The sequence below is a fragment of the Pantherophis guttatus genome, chromosome 2 (genome assembly GCF_059756535.1).
Source record: "Pantherophis guttatus breed Tessera chromosome 2, ASM5975653v1, whole genome shotgun sequence".
Classification (NCBI taxonomy): domain Eukaryota; kingdom Metazoa; phylum Chordata; class Lepidosauria; order Squamata; family Colubridae; genus Pantherophis; species Pantherophis guttatus.
This window is the reverse complement of record NC_142064.1, coordinates 51,733,169-51,759,570: the sequence shown is the minus strand read 5'-3', so window position 1 is coordinate 51,759,570 and position 26,402 is coordinate 51,733,169.

Sequence of the window (26,402 nt, the reverse complement as noted above, 5' to 3'; positions counted from 1 at the left end):
AAAACCAATTACCATATACCTACATGAAACAAACCATTTTATGGAAAACAATGTGAAAGCCTAATGCCCATTTTAGAGTTAAAGACTTCTATAACAAGGAGGCCAGTATAGAGAAGGATTGTGTAGGAGTCCACATCCCTTGGATATTTCCTATATGGAGCTCATAAGCATGGAGTCCTACTTGCACAAAAAGAGGGTGCAGATCAGTGGTGAAATTCAAAATTTTTTACTACCGGTTCTGTGGGCGTGGCTTGGTGGGCATGGCAGAGGAAGGATACTGCAAAATCTCCATTTCCACCCCACTCCAGGAGAAGGATACTGCAAAATCCCCATTCCCTCCCTACTCCTGGGGGAAAGATATTGCAGAATTTCCATTCCCACCCCACTCTGGGACCAGCCAGAGGTGGTATTTGCTACTTCTCCGAACTACTCAAAATTTCTGCTACCAGTTCTCGGAACTACTCAAAATTTCCGCTACTTGAACCTGCTGGATTTCACCCCTGATGCAGTACAACCTACAGGAGACCATACGCAAGTTAATGCATTGTTTCCAGGGTGCCTCTAGTAGAGGCAACCAAACCTTTCTGTAATGTATCAAGTTTCGGTGGGAAGTTTAAAGGGTAATTGCACGTTGGTGATTGGCTAATTCCCTAGCCAGGATATGTATATAAAGGGAGCTGTTCCACTGTAGCTTTTGCTGGAGTCACACCGTGAATTAAAGAGCTGTTGTTACTGAAGACCTAGCTTCTGTCTCCTCATTCACCTGACTTAACACTTTCCATACCATCTCTAATTTGGGCAGGAGATCATTGTAAAATTGAGAAAAATCAACATATTGATGATACCTTACCCAGACCAATTGATGACCTGTAATAGTGACTTACTATAGATTTTTTTAACAAAGGGGAAAGTGTTTTATGACACGAGAATCTATATTAGAGTACTTATAGGTTTGACTTCATTTTCTATTGCTTCAGCCAACTGAAAGCAGTCAGAACAGATGAGGAATCTATCTAAAGGACAAGCTGGGTAGCCTAAGGTCAGCTGCTGAGGGTTTTTGCTTTTCTACCAAGCACAGCAATTTAAATGTAATTAAAATTGAGCTAAATTATACCTTTATCCAATATTCCAAAAGATTGTGTAGCTGTACTGTAAATTTATCTACTGTAAATTTACAAGTAGATGCAAGTCGTAACTCTATCACGTACAGCTGGCTGCCTCATTCTCAGGTGAGGAGGAGGTGTTCCCGAGAGGGATGACTGATGAAAAGTCAGGAGTCTATGCCAAGAGTATATAATCCCACCAGGGTCATATAAAGCATGAATCTTATCCCAACCGCCCAATTAAAACAAGTAGGTAGTATATTGAGTAGCAGCTATATAGGAAGATGATCACTGTAGTATAATAGTATAATATTAATAGTATAATAGTATAGTATAATAGTATAATAATAGTATAAAGAGCCTTGGTAGTACAGGGGTTTAAGGCACCCTGTTATTAAGCTGGTTAGCAGCTATATAGGAAGATGATCACTGTAGTATAATAGTATAATATGAATAGTATAATAGTATAATATGAATAGTATATAATAGTATAATAGTATAATATGAATAGTATATAATAGTATAATAGTATAATAATAGTATAAAGAACCTTGGTAGTACAGGGGTTTAAGGCACCCTGTTATTAAGCTGGTTATTAAGACCAGTTGCCTGCAATTACTGCAAGTTCAAATCTCACCAGGCTCAAGGTTGACTCAGCCTTCCATCCTTTCTAAGGTAGGTAAATTGAGGACCCAGTTTGTGGGGGCAATAAGCTGACTTTGTATAAATATACAAAAGGATGAAGGCTATTGCTGAGCACATTGTAAGCCGCCCTGAGTCTTCGGAGAAGGGCGGCATATAAATCAAATTAAAATAAAATAAAATAAATAAATAAATGGAATGTGTGCATGAGTTTATGGGACAAGAGGAAGAAATACTGTCTAGTAAACAATCAGACATGACAGGCAGGAGCTCTCAGTGGCTCAACAGCCACTTGCAAGGACCCACCCTAATGGATCAAGCAGTTAAAACTGGTGGTGGCAAGTTTATACTTTCAGATTTGCAATAATCTGTTCATGTAACCTTACAATAAAGTAGAATTAGTTCATCTAGTTATGTTTCCTGCCTGGTTTACCTGGGAGGCTGACAGTAGTGACACCACAGAAAGTGATGTAAATTGCAAGGTATAAGGTGGTAGAAGAGCTCTGATAATAGAAAAGACATGGGCAGGGCCCAACTGGGGAACATATTATGAACTGCTCCTGTGCAAGTTTCAAGTTAAGCCAAAGCGGAAGGAAAAAACCCGACCTCTATATACCACTATTTTCAAGAACATCAAGAATCACTTTGAAGTTCTAAACCTCATTGATAGGGAATGAGAGGAATTCTGAAATGGGATCAGAGAAGCTGTTAAGGATGAATGTGAAAAGAGGTTGCTAAAAACTAAGAGACAAAAACAAGTAGGATTGCAGAACAAAGATTCAAAACTGCAAGAAGAGAAGACAAAGATCTCAAAAAGGAAGGTAAAGAATTTCAGAGAACTGTTAGAAGAGTCAAGAAACAATGTTACAATGACATCTATAAAGACACTGAATATGGAAACACATGGCAAAAACACACATGGCAAAATAAGGAATATTTTCCAACAGATTTCCTAAGTGAGAAGCAGGTTCCAACCTTGAATTAGTATGTTAAACATTGCCTGTGGACAGATAATCAGAAGGAATTTGGTAGTAGCAATAGCACTTCACCACTTATATACCACTTCACAGTGCTTTACAGCCCTCTCTAAGTGGTTTACGGAGTCAGCATATTGCCCCCAACAAGCTGGATCCAAATTTTATCAACTTTGTAAGGATGGAAGGCTGAGTCAACCTTGAGCCAGTGAGATTCGAACTGCCAAACTTCTGGGCAGCTGGCAGTCAGCAGAAGTAGCTTGCCGTACTGCATTCTAACAAATGCTATTAAAAGACATAGGTTTTTGTGAGCTATATCCAAGATGGACTAATATGGGTCACTCCTACAATACCTACAATACAGAGATATTTAATCTTCTTTGATTCTGAAGTCAGAACAGATGGAATGAGCAAATGCCAATTCTGTACAATAGAGATATCAACATACAAGATATCATAGAAATTATTCCCTATATATAAGAACCATTGGTACTAGAACACAAAGTTAGATCACTGTTCTAGTCATTCCAAGTCAGAAGAAATTGATGGAATAACTGAAAGAATAGCACAAGCAACAAAAGAATATGCAAAGGTTGTAAGTAAACTCAAGTCAGCAAATCTGAAGAATAATACAATGACCAACAGTTTGGAGAAAGTTGCTCCACATATCCAAAGGAAAGACAGGATAGGATGTGCAAACGATTGTACAGTATCCTTAATTTCACATGTTAGAATATAAGCAAGAGGCCCAACTTGTGGACTTCCCATATTCTTTTTTTTTTTAATTTTAAAAAGCAAAACTTTATTCATTCTTAAAAGAAAAACATTTAAAACATACAAAGACTTGATTAAGTTAAAAGTTAACTTATCAAGAAACAAATTTGCATATACATATACAGTAATCAACTTCAACTACTAACTAATTATATATATACAGATATACAAACCTACAGTGACATATTTCATTTTCTATCTATCTGACAGTGCATTTTACTTATAATAATTTCATCTAATTTTCATCTCAACCCATTTGGCCTCCTTTGATTTATCCACTGGTACCATCTATTCCATATTCTAAAGTATTTTGAGTCCTCCTTATCTTGTAACTCTAAAGTTAATTTGTCCATTTCTACACATGTGTATATCTTTTTTATTAACTCCTGATCAGTTGGCAATCTATTTCTTTTCCAAAGTTGTGCTACTGCTAGTCTGGCCGCCATTATTATGTGAAGTATTAAGTATTTTGTATCATTCCTAATGTTCTTTTTAATCATACCTAATAGAAAGATTTCGGGTTCTAATTCAATTTCACAATCTGTTATTTCTGCTATCCATATTTTAATCTTGTTCCAATATTTTTTAATTTCTGAGCATAGCCACCAAGCATGATAAAAAGTTCCCTGTGCTTTTTTACACTTCCAGCAAGTCGGATTTACGTTTGGGTAGATTTTTGCTAATCGTGCGGGGGCCAGATACCATCGATACCACATTTTATAATGATTTTCTTTGTAGGCTACCGATTTTGTCATGGCATAGTTATTTTCCCACACTCTTTCCCATTCTTCTAATGGTATGCTGTGACCGATGTTCCTCGCCCAGGCTATCATCTGCCCTTTAACCAATTCTTCTGCCAAATCGTATTCGAGTAGATATTTGTAAATTTTTGAAATTAGCTTCCCTTCTTTGGATTCTAATAATTTGTCTAATTGATTTTGTTTTGTCTCTATTCATCCCTCCTCCTGATCCTTCCTATATCTTATCTTTATTTGTGAGTATGGCCACCAGTCTATTGCTATTCCTTGTTCCTTTAATTCTTCTCTAGTTTTCAGATTCCCCTTTCTATCTAGTATTTCTCTGTATCTTAGTATTTTATATTTAGATAATATATTAGGATGGGTTATTGCTTCTATCGTTGAGAGCCAGCCAGGAATTTTCATGTAGTGTTTGTGCCGAATTTGTTGCCATGTATTAATTAAAGATTTTCTAATAGTATGATTATTAAAGTGTTTATATATTTTATTCCCTGTGTTCCAAATAAAGGCATGCCAACCTTTCATCAAGTCGTGTCCCTCCAAATTTAACAACCTTTGGTTATCCAAAGTTATCCATTCCTTAATCCAAAGTAGACTTGCGGCCTTATAGTATTTTTGCCATGCCAGAACGCCAAATCCCCCTCTGGTTTTATCATCTTGTAGTATATTTAATTTTATTCTTGATTTTTTCCCTTCCCAGACAAATTTTGTGGTTATTTTATCCAAATTATCGAAAAATTTCTTGTCCAATTTTATTGGAATTGTTTGGAATAGATAAAGGAGTCTTGGCAGTATGTTTGATTTTATTGCTGCTATCCTCCCCAACAAAGATAGTCTTAATTTCCCCCATTTCTCTAAGTCCTCTTTTATTTTTTGAACTAAAGGTTCATAATTATCTTGTTTTATTGTTATGGTTCTAGCCGTCAACTGTATCCCCAGATATTTCACTTTTTTAACTGCCTGTAATCCTGAATCTTTTACTAATTTCTCTACTTGTTTTGTTGTCATATTTTTTATTATCATATTTGTCTTTTCGGACTTCGCATATTCATCCAGCAACAGAAAACTAAATCAGTCAAATCTTGATCTGAATCTGATGTTGTGGTTTTTCTGAGCTTTGCTAGAAGAGACCAAATATCCATGTCATCTACAGTCTTAATTCCTTTAGAGGAATTAATCAGATGAATTAGGGATTCAACAAACAAACATATAAGCAAGGGCTCTATCTGAGTAACTGGTACACATTGGCTTAGCCAAGGTCTGTGGATACATTTTCTCTTCACCTCACAGTCCAGAGAAGTACCGTATTTTCCGGCGTATAAGACAACTTTTTAACCCAGGAAAATCATCTCAAAAGTCGGGGGTCGTCTTATACGCCGGGTACCCGAATCTGAGTTGCTGGCGCTGACCGATGACACTTTGGGAGCGCCGGCAACATTGAGGGGAAGCTGTACTCCGAATTAGTTCCAACCTACAAGAGGTGCCAGGCAGTGCGCGGCCCACGAGAAAGGAACACGTCCCCACTCTACCCCAGAATTCGGGTCACCTTCCTTTCTTTCCCAGCAGTCCACGGTGAAAGCGGCGCCACGGTCGACCTGGGCCAGCGCCTTGCACACCTGGCTCTGCGTCTCCATTATGGAAGCTCCATGCGACTTCGCATGTCTCCGCCCCAGTCGCGCAGCTCTCGCAATCCGCTCACTGGAGGAGCCATGAAGTGCTCGCACCGCCTTGCCAGATCTTCCTCATCCTCCTTTCCCCATGGCTTTTCCGGTTGTAATTGTTGCTGCTGCTGCCGCCGAGGCTGCTCCTTCATCTCCGCCCGCCGCACCAGACCCAGCCCGGCCAGCACCGCTGTGGCTCCCGCAGTCCAAGCGGATCGGCACCCGGGCTCGCAGGCGAAGGGTGGGAGTGCACAGTGCGCTTTCCTGGCTTGGCGCTGATCCGGACGGCTGCAGAAGGAACTGGGCACCGGCTGTCATGTCTTTTCTGCTGTGCGGGATTCGGCACCTGGGCTCCCGGGGTTTAAGCCTCTGGGCCGGCCCGCGCTGCTCCAGGATGTTCGCTTTGGGCTCCTTGGAATCGCTGCAGGGCGGTTCTTCCCGTTGGGGCGATGGTGGGTGGCAGTGATCGGCGTCGCTTGGACTGCGGGAGCCACGGCGAACTCCTTCCCCACGAGGTATTGCTCTGCATTTCACCACCTCTTCCAGGCTCGCAGCCACCCACCATCGCCCCAATGGGAAGAACTGCCCGGCAGCGATTCCAAGGAGCCCGAAGCGAACATCCTGGAGCAGCGCGGGCCGGCCCGGAGGCTTAAACCCCGGGAGCCCAGCTGCCGAATCCCGCACAGCAGAAAAGACATGACAGCCGGTGCCCAGTTCCTTCTGCAGCCGTCCGGATCGGCGCCAAGCCAGGAAAGTGCGCTGTGCACTCCCACCCTTCGCCTGTGAGCCCAGGTGCCGATCCGCTTGGACTGTGGGAGCCACAGCGGTGCTGGCTGGGCTGGGTCTGGTGCGGCGGGCGGAGATGAAGGAGCAGCCTCGGTGGCAGCAGCAGCAACAATTACAACCAGAAAAGCCATGGGGAAAGGAGGAGCAGCGCTAAATTACCTTCCGGGGTGGAGGGGTGTGTGTGGAAGAATAGGTGAGGCTAAAACGGCTTTCTCGTTCATCCCGATGTCGGGAGAAGCGGCTTGAGGGGCGCCCGAGCTTTTAAGATTTTAACCTGGGCTAATCGGGCGGGGGAAAGAAGTGCTCTAGTCTGCAAACGAGGCAGGGTCTTGGGTTTAAAGGGGGGGGCAGAGAAACTTTCAAGGCAGTTTTCTCTCAGCCAGAGGTAGAATCTGAACGGGAGAATATGGCCGTCTCTGCGTGGATTGCATTATTTCGCTCATTTCTGGAAATATCCCTGCGCCCCTTTTCGCCTCCCGGAATTATGTGGCTCCCACCCACCCCACCCCACAACAGATCTGCGCGAGAGGCCAGAAAACTGTGGGTTTCGTGTGTGCGTATGTCACAAAAGGTGCAGATGTCTTTCCCCCCCATTTCTTTCCGGCTGCAGCCTTTCTTCTGAATGGGGTCGGGCTGGATACGCCGCGAAAGAGATCGGCTTGGGGAAAAAAAACCGGTCTGCCACCTTTACCACTACCTCCCCTCTCCACAAACACACACTTTTTGTTGTTGTTTGTTGCTGATAACATTCCCCCTCTCTCCCCCCAATTCCACGGGTTCAAAGCTGCCGAGAGAGAGAGAGAGAGAGAGAGAGAGGGAAAGAAAGAAAAAAAGAGTTTTAATTCTGCCGGCTTATCGTGAAGGCATTGGAACAAGCAGCCTAAAACTAGGAGGCGTGTAAAGTCACGGCTTAACGTTGCCGCAATGAGACTTTGGTGCCTGTTTGTGTGGACGGTGTCCATGCTCGCCGCGTCCTCTGTATCGAGACCTCTTTTAAAGCTCCTTTTTGATAAACCCCTCTTGTGCCTCTTCTCCGGGTTTCTTGGTAACTGGGATCCGCTACACGTGCAAAACGGAGTCCCGAAATGGCTCTCCCGAGGTTGCCTGCTCTCACCATTACTGCAGCTGTCCGGATCAGCGCCAAGCCAGGAAAGTGCGCTGCGCACTCCCACCCTTCGCCTGCGAGCCCGGGTGCCGATCCGCTTGGACTGCGGGAGCCACGGCGGTGCTGGCCGGGCTGGGTCTGGTGCGGCGGGCGGAGATGAAGGAGCAGCTTCGGCAGCAGCAGCAGCAACAATTACAACCGGAAAAGCCATGGGGAAAGGAGGATGAGGAAGATCTGGCAAGACGGTGCGAGCACTTCATGGCTCCTCCGGTGAGCGGATTGCGAGAGCTGCGCGACTGGGGCGGAGACATGCGAAGTCGCATGGAGCTTCTCATAATGGAGACGCAGAGCCAGGTGTGCAAGGTGCTGGCCCAGGTCAACTGTGGCGCCGCTTTCACCATGGACCTCCTTGGAATGCTGGAACCAGCTGGTTGCTGCGCGGAGCTTCCCCCAGGCATCCAGGGAGATATTACCGACGCTCTGACTTCCCCAGACCGGTGGACCTCGCCATCAGTGGGGGTCAGCTGGGGAAGTTGGAGCGTCGGTAATACCCCCCTAGATGCCTGGGAGAAGCTCCGCTCAGCAGCCAGCTGGTTCCAGCATTCAGCAGCATGCAGCCTTGACTAGATTGGCACAGCTTTCTGTCAATGTCATCAGTCAGTGCCAGTAACTCAGATTCATGAAGCTGTGCGGATCTCGACAAGGCTGCATGGGTGAAGGAAAAAAACCTGGTACAAAATAGCCCTCTTGCCACTACACATAGCGTAGCCCATTACCTTTCTCTACAGTACAGCAACAATACATACAGTACAGCAACAGTACATACAGTATAGTATACAAATATAACAGTCAAGACCCCATCATGGCTCCACCAGCAAGAAGAAAGAAATATGAAGCCAGTTTTAAACTTAAAGTTGTAAACTTTGCCATGGAACATAATAACTGTGCTGCTGCAAGACAATATGGAGTAACAGAAAAGATGGTTCGGGACTGGAAAGCAAATGTAAAAGTGTTAAAGAGTATGCCAAGGGGTAAGTGTGCATTAAGAAGAGGCACCCCACATTGGCCAGAACTCGAAAAACATGTAGCAGACATGGTGAATGAGCATCGCCAAAACGGTTATGTAGTGACACGAAATAAAATACGTTTGTTTGCACTTCAGTGGGCCAAATCTAACCCAGATCACAGCAACAGATTTAAGGCCACTGTATCCTGGTGTACTAGATTCTTGGAAAGGCATAAGCATTTGAATTAAAATTACCATATTGAAATCAAATCTGATGTTTTTTAATTTTTATTTGGTGTGCGTTGGAAGAGGGGTAGTCTTATACGGCGAGTATAGCCCAAACCCTATATTTTAACAGGAAAAGTAGGGGGTCGTCTTATACGCCCAGTCGTCTTATACGCCGGAAAATACGGTAATGTAGTTTGCTGCTTAAATCTTCCGGAAAAGTTAAGGTCAATTTTCCCCTCAACACCCACCCTGATGCCCCATATCTATCTGTAACCAATAAGCTGCCACAAAGGTTTTGTGAGAATCTCTGAGGCTGGACGGTGAGAAGAGGTCATCCTCGGGACACCAAGAATCTTGAAAACCTGTCTGGAACCGGCAGAGAGGGAGTCAGTGCAGATGGCCATTTCTCCTCCCTCAATTCCCAAGCAGTTACAGCAAAGCAAAAGTATGCAAACCATTTCACCCACAGTACCTCTCCCCCACCCCACCTGTCTCCAGAAGGGCAGCGTTCCGATAGAGACATAAGTGATCTTAATAAATTAAGTTGTAGATAAAGATTTGGCTGCATGTGTGAAACAAAGGGCATTTGTGATCATTTGTCAGAAGTTTAAAAAAAAAACCTCACATGAAATATTTTATTTATCATACTTTGCTTTTCAATAATGTCAGTCCTTTAAGGAAACATAATGCAATGTTGTTAGGGTCCAAAATCCTACTTTTCCTGCCTTTACATTCATCTTGCTTTCTATATGTAATCTAAAAGAGTACCCTGTAATTAAACTGTAATACAGTTTAATTGCATAATAATTTTAATTGTAATATATGATTTTTTTCCTGGTTATTTATAAAAGAAAAAAGTTTTGTTCCTTGGCAAAGCCTATCAAATTGCCATGGCCACCTTCAAGATGAGGTATGTAGGAAATATAGAATTATTGCAAGAATGACTGAAATATATTTCAGGCATGTGCTACAGATTTAGGAATGCTAGCTAGAATTTTTGAAAAATCATCCCAGTGGTTAAACAACATATACCAAGAGTTATTCACATGAGGAATGCTGCATGATAATTCTTCCCATAACAGTGACATCCTCAGGACTAGGACACCTGACGTATAATTTTTTGACCAATAAATGCCCACTAGAAGGTTTGAATGGAAAAAAATGTAATGTAATTGAAACCAATACCTTAACTTTCCATTAGGCACAGTTGGTGAACTTCAGAGAAACAATAGTTTCATTAACTCGTGTGAATGAGTTTTAATGTTTTTAATGTTTTTAATTCTTAAATGTTTTTTATAATGATTTTAAATGCATTGTGAGCCGCCCTGAGTCTTTGGAGAGGGGCGGCATACAAATTGAATTAATAAATAATAAATTGAATTAATAAATTAATGTTGGTGTCATCTGACACTTTTTTGCTTTACTCTGTTTCCATTTTCTCAATCATAATATATATGCAGGAAATGAATTTCTATGCTTAGTCAGAAATTACAGAATGATTAATCAAATAAACTTATTTATTATAGTTTACTTATTTCATTTGATACATCACTGACTACTAAAGTCCATCAATGCTATGCAAGAGAAATATCTTTAAGGACCCTTTAAAAATGAAAAAAGTTGTGAGACCTATCAAATATGTGTTTAAGGACCTTTTCAAAATTCCTAGCTAACATTCCTAAAGAGCAATTTTCCAAGAGCTGGGAGAAGGCTTAGTCCAAAATTAACACCAGCAGGTACCAGTTCTAGGTCCACCTTTTCAGAGGATCTCAGTAAAGGTGGACATTTATGGTATAGAGAAGTTGGAATTCTGTCATATAGATGGGATTTAAGCTGTGCAGGAGTTTCATGATAGTGATCAGTCCTTGCATTTTGCCCTGAAAGCCACTGACAGTTATGATAGAGCTTTAAGCATAGATTTAATATGACCTCTGTGCATTTTTCTGCAAGACCAACCTGATTGCCAAGTTTTGCACTGACAGAAATGCTTGGACATAACACAAAAAGCCCTACTAGCATTATGATGTTTAAGCCTGAAAGTTCCTGGATTGTGCAGCTGGTTTATCAATTGAAACTGATAGATGGTGCTCCTAATAAGTTCCTTATTCTAGGAAACCAAAGAATGACAGGGATTTAGAAGTATCTCCAAACTACGTACCTGCTCCTTCTGGGATTATTGTTCTATAATTGTACCACCTTTTGGAACATTGTCCTCTCAGAATGAGCTCTTCCATCTTGTCTGGATTCAGTTTCAATTTATTATTCCTCATTCAGCCTTTTATGACTGCAGGAGCCATATTATTTTATGGAAATGTTAGGAAAAAAAATAGACCTGGTGTCACTAGCATACACATAGCACTCCAGATTAACCACCCAGAAATTCATGTAAATACTGAAAAATGTTGGAGGATACCTTACCATAATTCCCATTTTGAATAGCAACTGTCTTCAAGCAACATTATCTTAAATCTATTCCCTGCAAAGCTGTAACTCCTATTCCTAAATCTTTTGGGGAAGGAAGAAGGATAACATGGATGATGATATCAAAAGCTCCTGAGAGGTCAAAAAGAAATAACAGAATCATGCGCCTTCTGTCAATCTCCAGGCGGAAATCATCCATCAGAGTGATTAAGGCAGTGTTGCTTATCTTTATTTGAAACCAATTTGAAGTGGATCAGGATTACCTGCTTCCTTTAGGATTGCCAGCAGCTGAGAAGGCATCTATTTCATTCAATTTACCCAACATGACAGGTAGCTAAAAATTGCCTTTACCTGAGAGATCCTTAAAGAGGATTCTTAAGGTCTAAAAATTTTCTCCTTTAAACAAAGCATCCTGCCATCTCACATTTATAAATTTAATGAAGGCATTACAGATACGGTAATCTCATGCAGAGGAATTATAAGACACTGTGAAGCTACAGTACAAGTGTAAATGTTACTACTCCAAGCAGCATGTCCACATCTTTGGGCATCAGAAATTGAAAACGACCCAGTGTAAAACTATACAAGAGTTTATTGTATTAAAAAGGTGACATTTGGAATGGAAAAAAAATTCTCATTTATCCCAATTTCTTATGTCCTTGGCACAGTTGGAAATTTATAGTGTAGTGCCTGAAATCTAGGAGTGGGCCTTCCCTCCCTCCCATCTACAAAAAATTAAAAGCCTAATCCAGGACAGCGTAGATAGAGCATGTACACTCTGTTCGTTTGCTCATTCTTTAACATTATTTTTTCTCACAAGCCTGAGAAAAAATTGTTTGTTCTGCCAGGGTGTAACCTTTCCAAGGTTAAAACATGCAATATGCTTGGCTGACATTTTAAATGCTTGCTTTTCCATTGGTTGGCATGCTTCTGTCTTTAATGTTCAAAATTATTCTAAAATCTGCCTTTTAATGAAATAAAACATTTGACAACTCAAATGCAATGTACCTCTTAAAAACACTGCCGAAAAATAATACAGCATTGCCTTTCATTCAATGGAGCTTCATAGGTGTATACAAACTTGCAGCTCTCATGGCAGATGTCTCAGAAATGGAAAGTTTTTTTTTATATTTACCGAACAATTTTTACCGAACAATTTTGTACTACTTGTCATATCAACACATTAATTTGGTGTGCAGTTTTATAATAGGATAGCAAACAGAAGTATTTGTTGAATTGTCACAGGAGCTTTTGTGAATACTTGCAGTGATGGGCCTCTTCCAACATCTGCCGCAAGCCTCAGGGGATTGGAAGAAAAAAGGTAAGACAACACACCTTGGTTTCTGTCCCAGATCTATGCCAAAGTTCTGTATAGTTCCTTAACACATTGTTCTATCAATTCTGAGTTTGGTATGGCCCTCCCACCTCCCACCCCCAAATATTTAATATGTACTCTGGTGTAGGGAGACATTTCAATACGTGTAGATTTTCCTATCTGGGACACAAAACAAAACCAGTTGGAATTTCCCCTCCAGAACTATGTGGGCTGTGTTCATTTGAATTTAGTGATCTAAGATAATCTATTTGAAGTCAACATAAAAGGAAATCACAGAAAATTAGTTTCAATGCAAAATTATTATGTATCTTTGATTAACTGTCTTTTAATTCTGGAGAAGATAGAATGTGATTTGGCAGCAGAGATACAAAATGTGTTCATTTACTCAGATGCATGCATGCCCGATATATGAGTAAGGATAGCAGTTGTAGGAAAATGTAACTTCTGTATCCCTCATCCTGTCACTGTTATTTATTAATTCGATTTATATGCCGCCCTTCTCCGGAGACTCGGGGCAGCTTACAATGCATTAATCAATAGCCTTCATACTTTTGTATATACCTGCTTAGTAGGGCTTTCGCCCCCCCCCCCTTTAGCGGTGTTCTTTTTTTTATACAAAGTCAGCTTATTGCCTCCACAATCCGGGTCCTCATTTTACCTACTCGAAAGGATGGAAGGTTGAGTCAACCTTGAGCCTGGTGAGATTTGAACTTGCAGTAATTACAGGCAGCTGGCAACTAAGTGCTACTTTAACAGCACTTAATCCATTGCACCACCAAAGGCTCTTTGATTGGGATTGATAGAAGCTGGAATTCAACTAGCAACGAAAGCACCCCTGGAGTATATATATAGGTTGCAGAATACTTGAGGAAGATGCAGCATCTGTGCATTGAGGGTCCTAATTATTTTCTGCCAATATTTCTGCTTAAACTCTATTGTTGCTTTCCTCACGATATGCAGGATAAGAGTTCCTGGAAAAGTGACACAATGGGACTGGAAGTGCAAAACAGTACAGCTAAATATTTGCCCTTGGTAATGGCCTATGAATATGAAAACATGTTGGTAATTAATTTTAAAAGATGTAAGGATAAAGCAGGGGTGGGGAATGATGCTGGCTCATTTATAATGGGTGGGAATGGATTTACTAATGAAATATAATAAAATTTTCTCCTGGAGTTCTAGAAATTTCTGTCATATATTTCAAGTTAGTTCATGCATCATATTAAAATATGGCGTGTGTATCCATGGTTTATTAAATAGGCTACATTTAGCTTTGTTTTCATCAACTATGTTTTACAAATCATAATATACTGTTATACTGTTATACAAATATACTATTAGTACTGAAAATCAGAATTAGACAAGCCAAACATATATACACACACGTGTGTGTGTGTGTGTGTGTGTAAAAGGGGGTAACATGAGTAAATTGAGAACTGAATGAATTGTTTAAAGCAGACATGTCAAACTCAAGGCCCACGGGCGATGTGGTTAGATCTGGCCCGCAGGGCCGCCCTGGAGATGGTGAGGGGCCAAGCCCTGCCTCCTCAGCCCTGGCTCACCCCAACCTGGCCAGGCATTCCCCTGCACAGGAGGCGGTGAGCGCAGGGAGGCTGGCAATGCCCAGCAGCCGCTGCAGCTCATTGGCCCCTTGGCTACTCTTTGGCCAGCAGTGACGGCCATCTGGATGTGAGCCCATGGCATCCAATAAGCTGCGCTCGGCCCTGCCCTGCCCCATTTTGCCTCACAGCAGTGGCAGCACTGGCAGTAGCAGCCCCGCCCAGCAGGACCTCTGCTGCTGAGGCTGAAGAGATGGAGCTGCGGATGCAGTGCCAAGTAGATGTGCCACTTCTTGGCACCCGAAATGTCCAGGGAGAAGCAGGAGAGGCGGCCCTCGGTGCTTGGAGCTTTTGATTCCTTCCACCTGTGCAGCAGGCTAGGCTTCTCCACCACACCCTTGCACGACTGCCTTTGCCCACTGGCACCAGCATTGTCAAGCCTCTCACTTCCCTGCAAGGTGGCTTTGCCTTCAGCTGCCAGTTTCCGGTTCAACAACAGCTTAATAAATAATCCCTGACAATAGAGTCCCATATACCACTAAACATAATATTCCTGCCACAAGACACACATCCTGGTATAAGATAAATTCAACTGATCTCCAGCAATAGACTGAGAAAATCCAGTGAGTCAACTATCATTTCTGCACATGGGTAGAATATTAGCAGTTGCTATGCTTGCTTGCATGCCTCAATTTAAAATCTGCTGTTAAGATCTTGTAGGTCTATACGCAATCCTAGAAAAATTAAGATCCCCATGTTTTGAAGGCGTAAAGAAAGTGGATTTTCTCCAGAACTGACAGCCCAGATGGGTTGCTCTATGAAGCTTAGAAAGTGTTCATATTTTCATATTATTTAATCTCCTAAAATACAGGTAGTCCTCGATTTACAACCATATTTGAAACCAGAATTATGGTTGTAAGTCATGGGGGTCATTAAATAAGTTACCATGTGGCCCTGACTGATTTTATGACCTTTTTTTTAGCAGTTGTTAAGCAAATGCTGCAGTTGTTAAACAAACATTGGTTATTAAATAAACCCATTATACTCCATGGGCATTTTTTTGTTGGAAACCAGAGGTAAAGTCAAGTTTCCAGCAAAAAGTGCCAAAACTATTGCAGCCATGTGACTGAGAGATTCTGCAATTTGGGTTATCAAATACCCAAAATGCGATTGTGTGATGGGGAAGCTGTCAGAACTTCCAAACTGGTCATAAGCAATTCTGGGGAGATCCTTCATAATTTTGAATAATCACTAAGTAATCAGTCATAAATTGAGGACTACTGTATGTCTTTATGCAATATTTATCCTTGCTAATGGCCTAGGATATGAAAACATGTTGGGAATTAATTTTAAAGGATGTAAGGATAAAGCAGGGGGTGGGGAATGATGCTGGCTCAGGAATTCTGGGAGTTGAAGTCCACAAGTCATAAAGCCGGCCATCGTTCCCCACCCCTGGGTTCCTGGTGAATATATAGACATGTTATTGGCAACGATACAAAAGTGATCTGCCACAATGCAATTGTTCATTTTAGATTACATCACTGATATTTCCTAGTGGCATCTCATTTAAATAATAGTCCTGCCTAACAATTTAGCTCGTGTAATTTGTTCTGTCCTGACCCATCTGTCCTGAGTCAGCCATGCCCAGTGAGTGGCGTTGACCCAGCCATGCCCACCTACTCTTGGTGACCTGGTTGTGACTACACAACTATGCTTACCATGCCCACCTGGCTGCTGTGAGTAGTCATAGTCTTATATGCAACTGGTACTTTGAGGGCAGTCATGATGCTGATGTGGCCCTCAATGAAATTGAATTTGACACCCTTGGTTTAAAGGCTTATTTTCCCTCAATTCCTTTTCATTAATGGCTTGTATACTCAAGAATCCCAAAGGTGTTGGAGGTTACATTATCTCTTTGTACCTCTGAGGCTCTGGGACCATTCGCAAACAGAATAGAGAGATAAGAAGTGTCTTCACAAGTCTGTGTTGATTATTCAACTGGCCTTTTGTTATTTAAATGTACCTTGGTGTCAAGAGACAAAAAGGGAATTTCACTTCATCTGTCTTTCTTCTCACTTTCTCTTCAACATGTAGATTAAATAGGCTTTCCTAACATGTATATTATTAAATATATCTATCTGTTACTTAAGATACAATGAATGTCTTCATTGCCATAAATTCTGAATTCAAGACGACATTACAGTATGAACATTTTTGTTTTTTAATGGAACCTGCTGTTACTTGGTGTTCTTTCAGAACTCTACATATGTCCCTGAGCGTCCTCTAACAAGGGCTTCTGCTAAATGAATAAACCAATGAAAGACATACAGGACAATGCTTATTTTTGACTCTTTTTCTGTTGCATTTCAGTTGAAGAATTAAAAATTAAGATGAGAGCTGTCAAAATTTGGATTGAATTGAATCTTACAGAAGAAAAATAAAAAGCTAGCAGATAGGTGAATTTTTTTCAGGACAGATAGCAAGCCAGCTCTTCAAGTCCTGCCTTAGCCATGAAAACCAGCTGGGTGACCAGTCACTCTCTCTCAACCCAACCCACCTTGTTGTAGAATGAAGAGACCAAACAACTTTCCTGGGTCAGCCAGAGACAGTTTTTATTGCGCAAGGTTCAGAGGCAGATTGGTTCTTGCTATCTGAACAAAGGAAAGAGATCTAATACCCCTGTTTTATACTTTTCCAAGACAAAGGATTTTGCTAGCACAGCAGTTTTCCATATATGGTTAACATACATCCGTTACATGATAATTGACATTTCCTAATTACTAAATTCCTGCCCTAATTTATAGTACATGAGATAATTTTAGTTAAACATCCTCCTTAATTCTGTATCCGCTGATGCATAGATTTATGGCTTCCTTTGATAATAAGTAACTTCTTGTTCCATATGGATGTCCTTACATTCTTGACAGCTAGGTTCTTCAGAAGATATATATGTAGGTCTTTGGTTATTCGGGTCTTCTCCCACGTAAAATTGGAAGTGTCTTGGTGACGTTTCGACGAAGTCTCATTCGTCATCTTCAGGCTGGTGTTCTCAGCTTCGTGCTTCCAGGAGCAATGTGAGATCGCAGCTGTCTCTTCCTTTTAACTGCTAGTGGGGGTGTGAGCTGATTGGGTGGGAACTTGGCTGTGTTCTGATTGGGTGGAGGTGTGTTCTGATTGGTTAGGGGCTTGGCTGTGCTCTGATTGGATGGGGGGGTTGGTTGTGCTCTGATTGGCTGGGGGTGTGTTCTGTTTGGGTGGGGGCTTGGTTGTGCTCAGCTTAGTCTGAGTTGCAGGGGGATTTGAGCTGGTGAGCTGCGTTGTTGTTGTTTGGCTTCGTGTTTGTGGCCATGCGAGCTCTTCATGGTGGGTGTCAGTCTGCTTCATGTATGGATTGGAGGGGTTTAAAGTGGCTAATGATGCAGCTGCGGTCTGGCTTCTGGTCCTTGGTCGTGGCTCATTATCAGTGTGGCTTTGAGTCTGCTTTCTGCGTGGATGTGTGGTGGTGACATCCTGTGTGGCTCTCGTGAGTGTGGGTCTGGTGTCATTCGTCGTGTTAGGGACTCGTTTGTCAATAAGGGCGGGTTTCCAAATGGCTGGTAGGTGGGAGATATTGTCTCGTTTGTTCATGCTGTGTGGACGTTTTTCTATCTCGATGGCTTCTCTGATTATTCTGTTGTTAAAGTGTTCAGTTTTGGCGATAGTTCTGGTCTTTTTAAAGTCAATATCATGTCCTGTGGCTTTAAGGTGTTGGACCAGGGAAGAAGTTGGTTCCTCTTTTCTGACTGAGTTCTTGTGTTCTTCTATGCGTGCACTTATTTGTCTGTTGGTTTGTTCGATGTATGTGGTGAGGCAGGCGGTGCATGGGATTTCATATACTCCTTGATTTTCTAACTCAATTTTGTCTTTGGGGTTCCTTAGGATGATGGTGTTCATATAGCTGATCCTGCGTCATTCACATTATTTCCCCCTTTTGAAGTTTTTCCATGCAGAAACTTCAACCATTCCCTACATAGTAGATAACATTCTATACTTTCTAATTAAACAAAGCAAACATATAATATCTAGCAAAATATGATTAATTCAGGCAAGGGATAGGTATTTCTTGATCTTCATTCCCCTAATCCTTGGAGGTACTCTCTCCATTCCTTCCCAGGTTCAATATCTACATATGTGTCTGCATCAGAATCTTTATCTTCATCAAGGGAATTGGGGCTAACCTGATGATCAATGAGGCTCTCCATCAAAACTAATTCATTTTCAGATTGTAGTTCCTTTACTGCTCTCTTTGATAGCTGTTTGAGCAGAGGAATTATACAAGGAATAAAAGCTAGGCCTGCTACAGCACATATCAACAAGAATAATATTTGTTTTATCCAACCGGATCCAGGCAAACAAGAAAACCACCTGACAGTTGTTTGTAACCTCTGACTTATCTTAGAAGCCCTATCCTGCAAATCCTTGGCAACTTCCCTGACCACACCTGATTTATTCATATAGAAACAACAGTCTTCTCCCAGAAATACACACAAGCCACGTTTCTCTGCTGTTAGGAGGTCTATGACACGTCAATTTTGTAGGACCACTGCTGCCAAAGTATCTATCTGGTCTTGGACTTTTACCAGAGTCCCAGCAATCTGGTTCAAGCTCTCTTGAAGCTCTTCTGATAATTGTCGAAACTGTATTACGGAGTGTGTCATTCCACCTATACCTGTTCCAACTGCAGTTCCTATCCCCATGATCACTAATAGTGGGACTAGGATTGGTGCCCGTTTCTGAACATGCCCCATGAGAGGAACAGGGGTGGTATGTTCTCCACTGACAACACCTATTTTAGGAAAAAGGTGTACTAGTGTGCATGTTCCTGTCCAGTTTGTTGGCAAACATAAATACGCATCCTTCCCGCAGAAGAAGAAAACTCCTTTTTCCTTTACACATGCGCCTATGTTCATGGAGAAAGCATGGGTCCGATGGTTCTTTTCATTAGTCCAGACCCCCAAAGTCCCCGCCACAAACATTCCAGCAAGCAGCTGTAATGGGACTTCTAGTGAAGGGTCCTTTTGCTTATCTCTGAGGATTGGGCCTTCAAAAAGATACCGGGAGTTAGTATTCCCAGGGGGAAAGAAGACACATAAACCTGTACTGGACCTAATGGAGAGCCAGATAGTGAAGCGAGGGAACTGGAATAGACTGGGGCACCTTTCCTTGGATACATTCCAGGACCCCTTCCATCCTCCCCATCTTGTGATGATGGCAGTTGGTGGTAATGAGAAAGTGAGTGGTGTGCAGAAGGAAAAAGATCTTTGGTTAGTTTTACATCCCTAAAGTTCATTCTAGGACCCAGGGTTCACTTCTGATGGACATTGTTCTTTTGTCAGGGATCCTACAGGCCTACCAGGTTTCTGATGTCTCTTTACACACAGAGAAGGTGTCCCTATGAGTTCCACACCTGTGGTTATTGGGTCAGCAATAGGGAGGCGGCTTTTTCCCAGCCGTTGGAATGCCTCATAAAAATCTCCTTGCAGGTTTGATGTTGCTGCTTTGTATCTAATATCCTTTTTAAGGACTAGGGTAGCTTTTGTCCTTTCCCAGAGATCTTGCTCAACTGGGACAGCATGTTAAGATGAAGGACTAGCAGACAAACACAACCAGCAGTTTTGACCCCTGGTAGAATCAGGCTGATTAACGAGGCTTTGACCTAATTCCAGTATCCTTGACATGTAATTCCCTTTTTTCAATTGTTGCAGGGGTCCATTCTCTCTTTGTTCTTGTATTCCCCCCTTTACCGGGATTGTCAATTGTTTAACATTAGGTATGGGAGTTGGTTCAGGTCTAAAGTAATGATCCCACCTACTGATGATACGTCGTTGGCGGGAGCGGACTTGACCTAAAGTGTCTCTACTTAGTGACCTGATGCTCGTCAGTCCCTTGGGGTTGTCAATAGTTATGGATCCTTCCTCATGGACAAGGGGGATTTCTCGGACACCCACACAACATTGGGAACTACTGTTCAAGATAGTATCACTCACTAGTCCCTTGGCTAATAGTACCAAAAGCCCTAAATAAATCATAATGACCTTATTCCTACACCCACAAGGCCTTAAGAGCGCAAGACCCGTAGTTTATAAATTCACCCAGGGCCGGATTTAGATGAAAAGAGGCCCTAGGCTATTCCACTTATGAGGCCCTTTCACCAGTGGTGGGATTCAATTTTTTTAACAACAGGTCCTGTGGGCGTGGCTTAGTTGGAGTTGTGGCTTGGCAATCATGTGACTGGGTGGGCATGGCTAGCTGGTCATGTGACTGTGTAGGTGTGGGTAGCTCGTCTTGTGACCGGGTAGGCGTGGCTATGTGCATAGACTTTTTTCAGAGGGCTGAAAAAAGTCATTTCTGACTGGGCCTCACACTTTTGACCGGTCCTCACACTTATGACCATCCTCACATTTATGCCCGTGCAGCTTTCTTAACAACCATGTCACTCATTTCACAACTGCTTCTCTTCACCATGGTGACAAGATAGGGCAAAAACGTAAAATGTGAGGACAGTCGTAAGTTCGAGGACTGGTCAAAAGTGCAAGGACCAGTCAGAAATAACTTTTTCAGCCCTCTGAGTAGTCCATATGCATAAAAGGATACAGCAATAGAGAGGGATGAAGGAAGGGAAGGGAAATTAGAGTAGGAGGGAGGGTAAGAGAGGGAGGAAGAGAGGAGAAGGAGAAAGGAAGAGGAAGTAGGGAGGAGAAGAAGAGGGGGAGGAAGAGAAAGTAAGAAGGAAAGAAAAGAGAGAGGTTGTAGGTTTGAGGAGAAAGATTGCTGTACCATAAAAAAGATGAAAGGGAAGAAAGCCAACCCCAAACAAATATAAAGATATTAAGATAAAATAATGAATTGTTAAACTTTAAAGAATAAAAGAGAACAAATATGAATAAATAACAATAATTAGAAACACACATACAAACATACAATGTATTTTCTTTGAACAGAGTATTTGGCCGGTTCACAAATTTAAACAGTGTTTAGTCATTTCAATTAAATGTACAATTTCTATATTTCCTTTTTGCCATATTTATTCCTCATCTATTTTTGTAAAAAACCAATATTACCCTTCATCCTCATCTCTAATCTTAATCAAATTCAATTTTTCCCTTCTATTCTATATTATACCCCTTCCCATTGTCATCTATTTTTATATCCATCCTCACATTGGTTAATTATGTAATATTAGTTGTTTAATATAAATTCAACATTTTAATATAAATCAATTAGTTATATAACTACCTTTTTTGTATATTAATCAATATGAACATGAATATTCCAATTATTTCCATGCAATCCAATTTCTTACAAATCAATTAATTATATTTACCAATAATAATAAACCAAATAATTTCCCCCATATATTCCTCCAAACCACAACTTAACCATTTCTGCTTTCAGAAATATACAATTAATAGTATCTCAATTATTACAATTCCCTAGTTAAATAGAGCTTTTTTTCTTTTGTGTTTTAAAATCCTGAACTCTCCTCTTTTTCCCTAAATTTCCCATTGTTTGCACCTACCTTTTTTGGTGAGGAAAAAGAAAAGAATTCTGCCTGCCTAATTTTCCAACCTTGCAGCAACAGCAAAGCAGTTTCAGTTTCGTTTCTCAGTATAGCTAGGGGAAAAAAATCAGCACTCTTTGCAAGGAAGCAGAAGAGCCCTGAGCAAAACAGCTGAGACAAATCAGCTGAGAGCCGGGAGGCCAATTAGCCTATGCTGAACCTCCGGGGGCCAATAAAATTACAAAAAACACACCGAACCCTTTGTTAAATTGCTGGCTCCCCCGCCCCTCGCCCACCACTATTGATTGGCAATAAATAGTGGTGCGGAGGGGCGGGGCAAGCCAGCAATTTAACAAAGGGTTCGGCTGCACCACTGGCTCTCAGGCGGCCCTTTGAAGCCCCGCGGCAAGAATTTGAAGTTTTTTTTTCCTCTAGCCATCGGAGGCAGCAATAGATGGGGAGTGAGCGGGGTAAGCGAACGGCCGGCAATCCAACAGAGCAGAGAGTGAGGGTGAGTGAAGGCGTGGAAGCGGCTTTCTCCATCCTGTTCTTTTGCATCCGGAGCCGGTGGGGGACCACGTGGCAGCCCACGTGGATCCCAGGCAGCGGAACTCAGGCTAGGGAAGGGGTGGGCAATTGTGGCTCTTTTACAACCTGTGGCCTTCAACTCCCAGAATTCCTGAGACAGCCAAGCTGCATCAGGAATTCTGGAAGTTGAAGTCCACAGGTGGTAAAAGAGCCACAATTGCCTACCCCTGGCTACGGTAGGCTGGCGCCGCACGGGTGGGAGGCGAGGGGTGGGCGGGCCAGCAATTTAACAAAGGGTTTGGCCGAACCCCCTAGAACCGCCAGAATCCCACCACTGTGTAGGCCCCTCTTGATCTTGAGGCCCTAGGCTGAAGCCTAGTTAGCCTATAGGAAAATCCGGCCCTGAATTCACCACATCAGGAAGAGGGTTAGGGGTATGCGTAACTTGGGGTAGGGCAATATCAATTGTATTCCTAGGTCTCCCACAGAGCCGATCCTTATATATATATAACAATACCACCAGAAGGGCTAAAATAGTTGTTGCCCAGAGTCCCCACACCCAATCTTCCTCAAACATGAGTGTCTTTAAGAATTCCTCACTGGATTCTATTACAGTTAATGAGTTTTACATTACAAATTACAATCATGGAATGTTGTCTTCCTCCGTTCCAAGCTTCGGCCGTGCGCAGGGAACCAGCTTCCAGGGTGGTTCAGCTAGGCTGATGATCACCACCGTGCATTGAGAGTCCATTGCCGGAAGGACTCAGCAGGGTGTATTCTTCTTGAACTTCAGCACCAATGGCCTGTCAGTTTTTGTTACCTGGTATGTGACCGGATCACTCTGGTCTGCGGGCTTCAGTCTCGTCCAGTGGATCCAGGATCTTCCTTCTAAGGTCTTAAAAGCACCATTACAAAACCAATACATCTGGGAGAGCGCACAAAGGAATCTGAACAGTTGTAGTCCTCTTCAGTTGGGAAACAGCATAGGCAACCACTCAGTCCTAAGAAAGAAAAATACAAAAATAGTCCAGATGATGAAGAACGTTATTCCCACTGGTTACTGCCCACCAGTCCATTGGGTTCTTTGGATCGTCAACTTCAATGGATCTCCTTGGTGAGATTCCACCTTCCACTCCTTTGGGGCTGGCACGGGCCCTTTCACTTGGGGTTTAACTTCCTTCCAGCTCCGGATCAACACCCAATCATCGTGGTTGAATTTGTGGACTGGAAACTTCAAAGGTGGTGTTTGGGCTAATAGTCCTTGTTTCCTAAGAACTTCAAAATATCTGGACAGTTTATACACATATTGTTTCAATACTTTGTCTCTGTTTTCCAGGGAATCAATGCATACACTTCCTGTAGTGAAAACTACTCCAAACAACAGTTCATAGGATGATATTCTTTCTAGGTTGGGTCTAATAAAACTTCTTGACACCACTGTTGCTGTAGCATTACTGCAGGGAAAAGCTTCAACCCACCCTGTGAGGTGGTCCACTATGATCAATAAATATTTTACTCTCCCCACTTTTGGTAATTCTGTAAAATCCACTTGAATACATTGAAATGGTCTTAAAGCTGGTGGTCTCCCACCCATCTGTTGTTTCCTGACAGCTTGTTCATTCACCTTTTTACAAATCAAACATTTGTTTATAATTGATTTTGCTAAAGGATATATCCCAATACAACCATAGCATTTTAAAAGTTCATCTACAATAGCTTGAATTCCCCAATGACTCCAACCATATTTTGCCAAATGTCTGCACTCTCCCAAATGCATACTTGGAATCTGCCTATCTTTCCTTTCAAGATGCATAGAGCACCCCCACTTTTTTTAAAAAAATTGATTTATATGCCGCCCTTCTCCAGAGACTCAGGGTTACAATGCGTTAAGCAATAGCCTTCATACTTTTGTATATTTTACAAAGTCAGCTTATTGCCCCCACAAACTGGGTCCTCAATTTACCTACCTTAGAAAGGATGGAAAGCTGAGTCAACCTTGAGCCTGGTGAGATTCGAACTTACTAATCACAGACAGCTGGAGTTAAATTACAATGCATTTGTCTACTGATCTATCCAGGCTCCCTATCCATAGAGCTTAATTTAGTGCATACAATTCAAAGGTTTGAGCAGACCAATTTCGAGGCAAACCCCTTGTTTCCAGGATCTCTTTAGTGTGTCCTTTTATAATAGCATATCCGTTTTTCCGTACTCTCTCCTCTACCCTAGAGGAACCATCTATAAAAAATGCTTCTCCTTTCTCCAGGGGGTGTTCGTCCAAATCAGGTCTTATTTTTGTTTGTCAATCAATTACTTCAGCACAATAATGTCCTAATCCAAACTGATCCATTGATCTGGTGTTGGCTAAGCTTGATTCAAATTGTGATCTGTAATTAAAATCAAGTCTGTCTGCTGCATTAAAATTGTTTCATTTTTGTTTAGAATTCTGGAATCAGTTAACCACCGCCCCGCTTTTTGCTGAAGGATGGTCCTGACTTGATGTGGGGTGCTTACAATAAGGGCTCCCCCATAGGTCAATTTCCTACTTTCTGAGCCAACACCCCTTGTGCAATTCAATTTTCTGTGTTTCGTGTCCCTCCCATTTCAACTCCAAGATCCAGATTCAATTAATTTTGCATACAGGGGTTTGGTAAAATCAGCATACCCATAAATCCAGAGTCTGCAATATCCAACCAAACTTAAGAATTACCTTAATTCTTGCTTGTTTATAGATAAGAGGCTGAGACGCCACCCCTTCTATTCTCTCTGGAGTGATTTTCCTATTCCCTTCACTAATTAAGTGTATTCTAATGCTTTGTCCACTTAATCTGATCACTGTCAATTAAAAACACCACTTCCTTTTCCCATTATCACTTGGTTCCACCCTCACATTCCTTTCTTCCTTCCCCGTCCAAAGGTTATGCAATCCACAACATCCATAACCTTCCAAAAACAAATCACATATCTTCTCCCTTCCATCAATTCTACTTTCTCTAACTCCTTCTTCTTATAAAACATTCAATTCCTCCTACCACTGCTATCCTGACTTCCAAGTCAGCACAAGTCTGTGCAGACCAATTTAAAGGCAACTTTCTGGCTTCCACTAAAACTTCCTCTCTCCCTTCTACTATTGTAACCCATCTTTGTACCAATTTCTAAAAGGGCAACAACTTATGCTGCTAACAAACAAACAAACAAGCAAACAAACAAATGTGAAATATATTTGGATCAAACTTTAGCATCAATTCTCTGCCTTTAGTAAAATGCAAGTCAGATTCAAAAAAAAATCTTACAAAATCATTTCTTTTATTTAGGTTTAATTAAGTGTTTTAAACCTCAAAAATTTCCAGAAAAAAATAAAATCAAAATTGTATCCAGAGCAGAAAAGAAAATATATCTGTATAGCTTTTATATGCAAATTAAGACCAAAACAGCCGCATGAGCCGATCACCCATGTCCCCCTCCTTTCTCAGGCTGATTCAGCAGAGAGGAAAAAAAAAGGTGAAAAGAACAAAAGCCCGCAGCCCACCCTTTTCCTGCTTCTCTCCTCCAAAGGAAGGGGGGGTCCGGAATATAGGGAAGAGGAAAAAAAATGTTTTAAAGCAAGCAGACAAGCCTCACTCCCCCCTTCACTCAGCATTCTTTCAACAAAGCAACACTTTCTGCATTTCTCTCTAGTCTCCCACATCCTCAACACACAGGCATTCACAGGGCTCAAGATCACTTCACTTTATCATTCCTTATGAGCTTCGGGACACCTCACACACACACATTCACATTTGTACTGCAATCAGACTTTTTGTATAAACCAATTTCACATACAAAAATTTCATTTAATGCTTCCTCCATGCAAACCAAATTATTTCAGGGAGCTTTTTCACAAGCCACTATTATTAGAGGATTTCATCTTCCCTGCAGGTTTGGAAATTATTATATACATACACATGCACACATATCATCAAACATTTCCAGACCTGTGGAGGT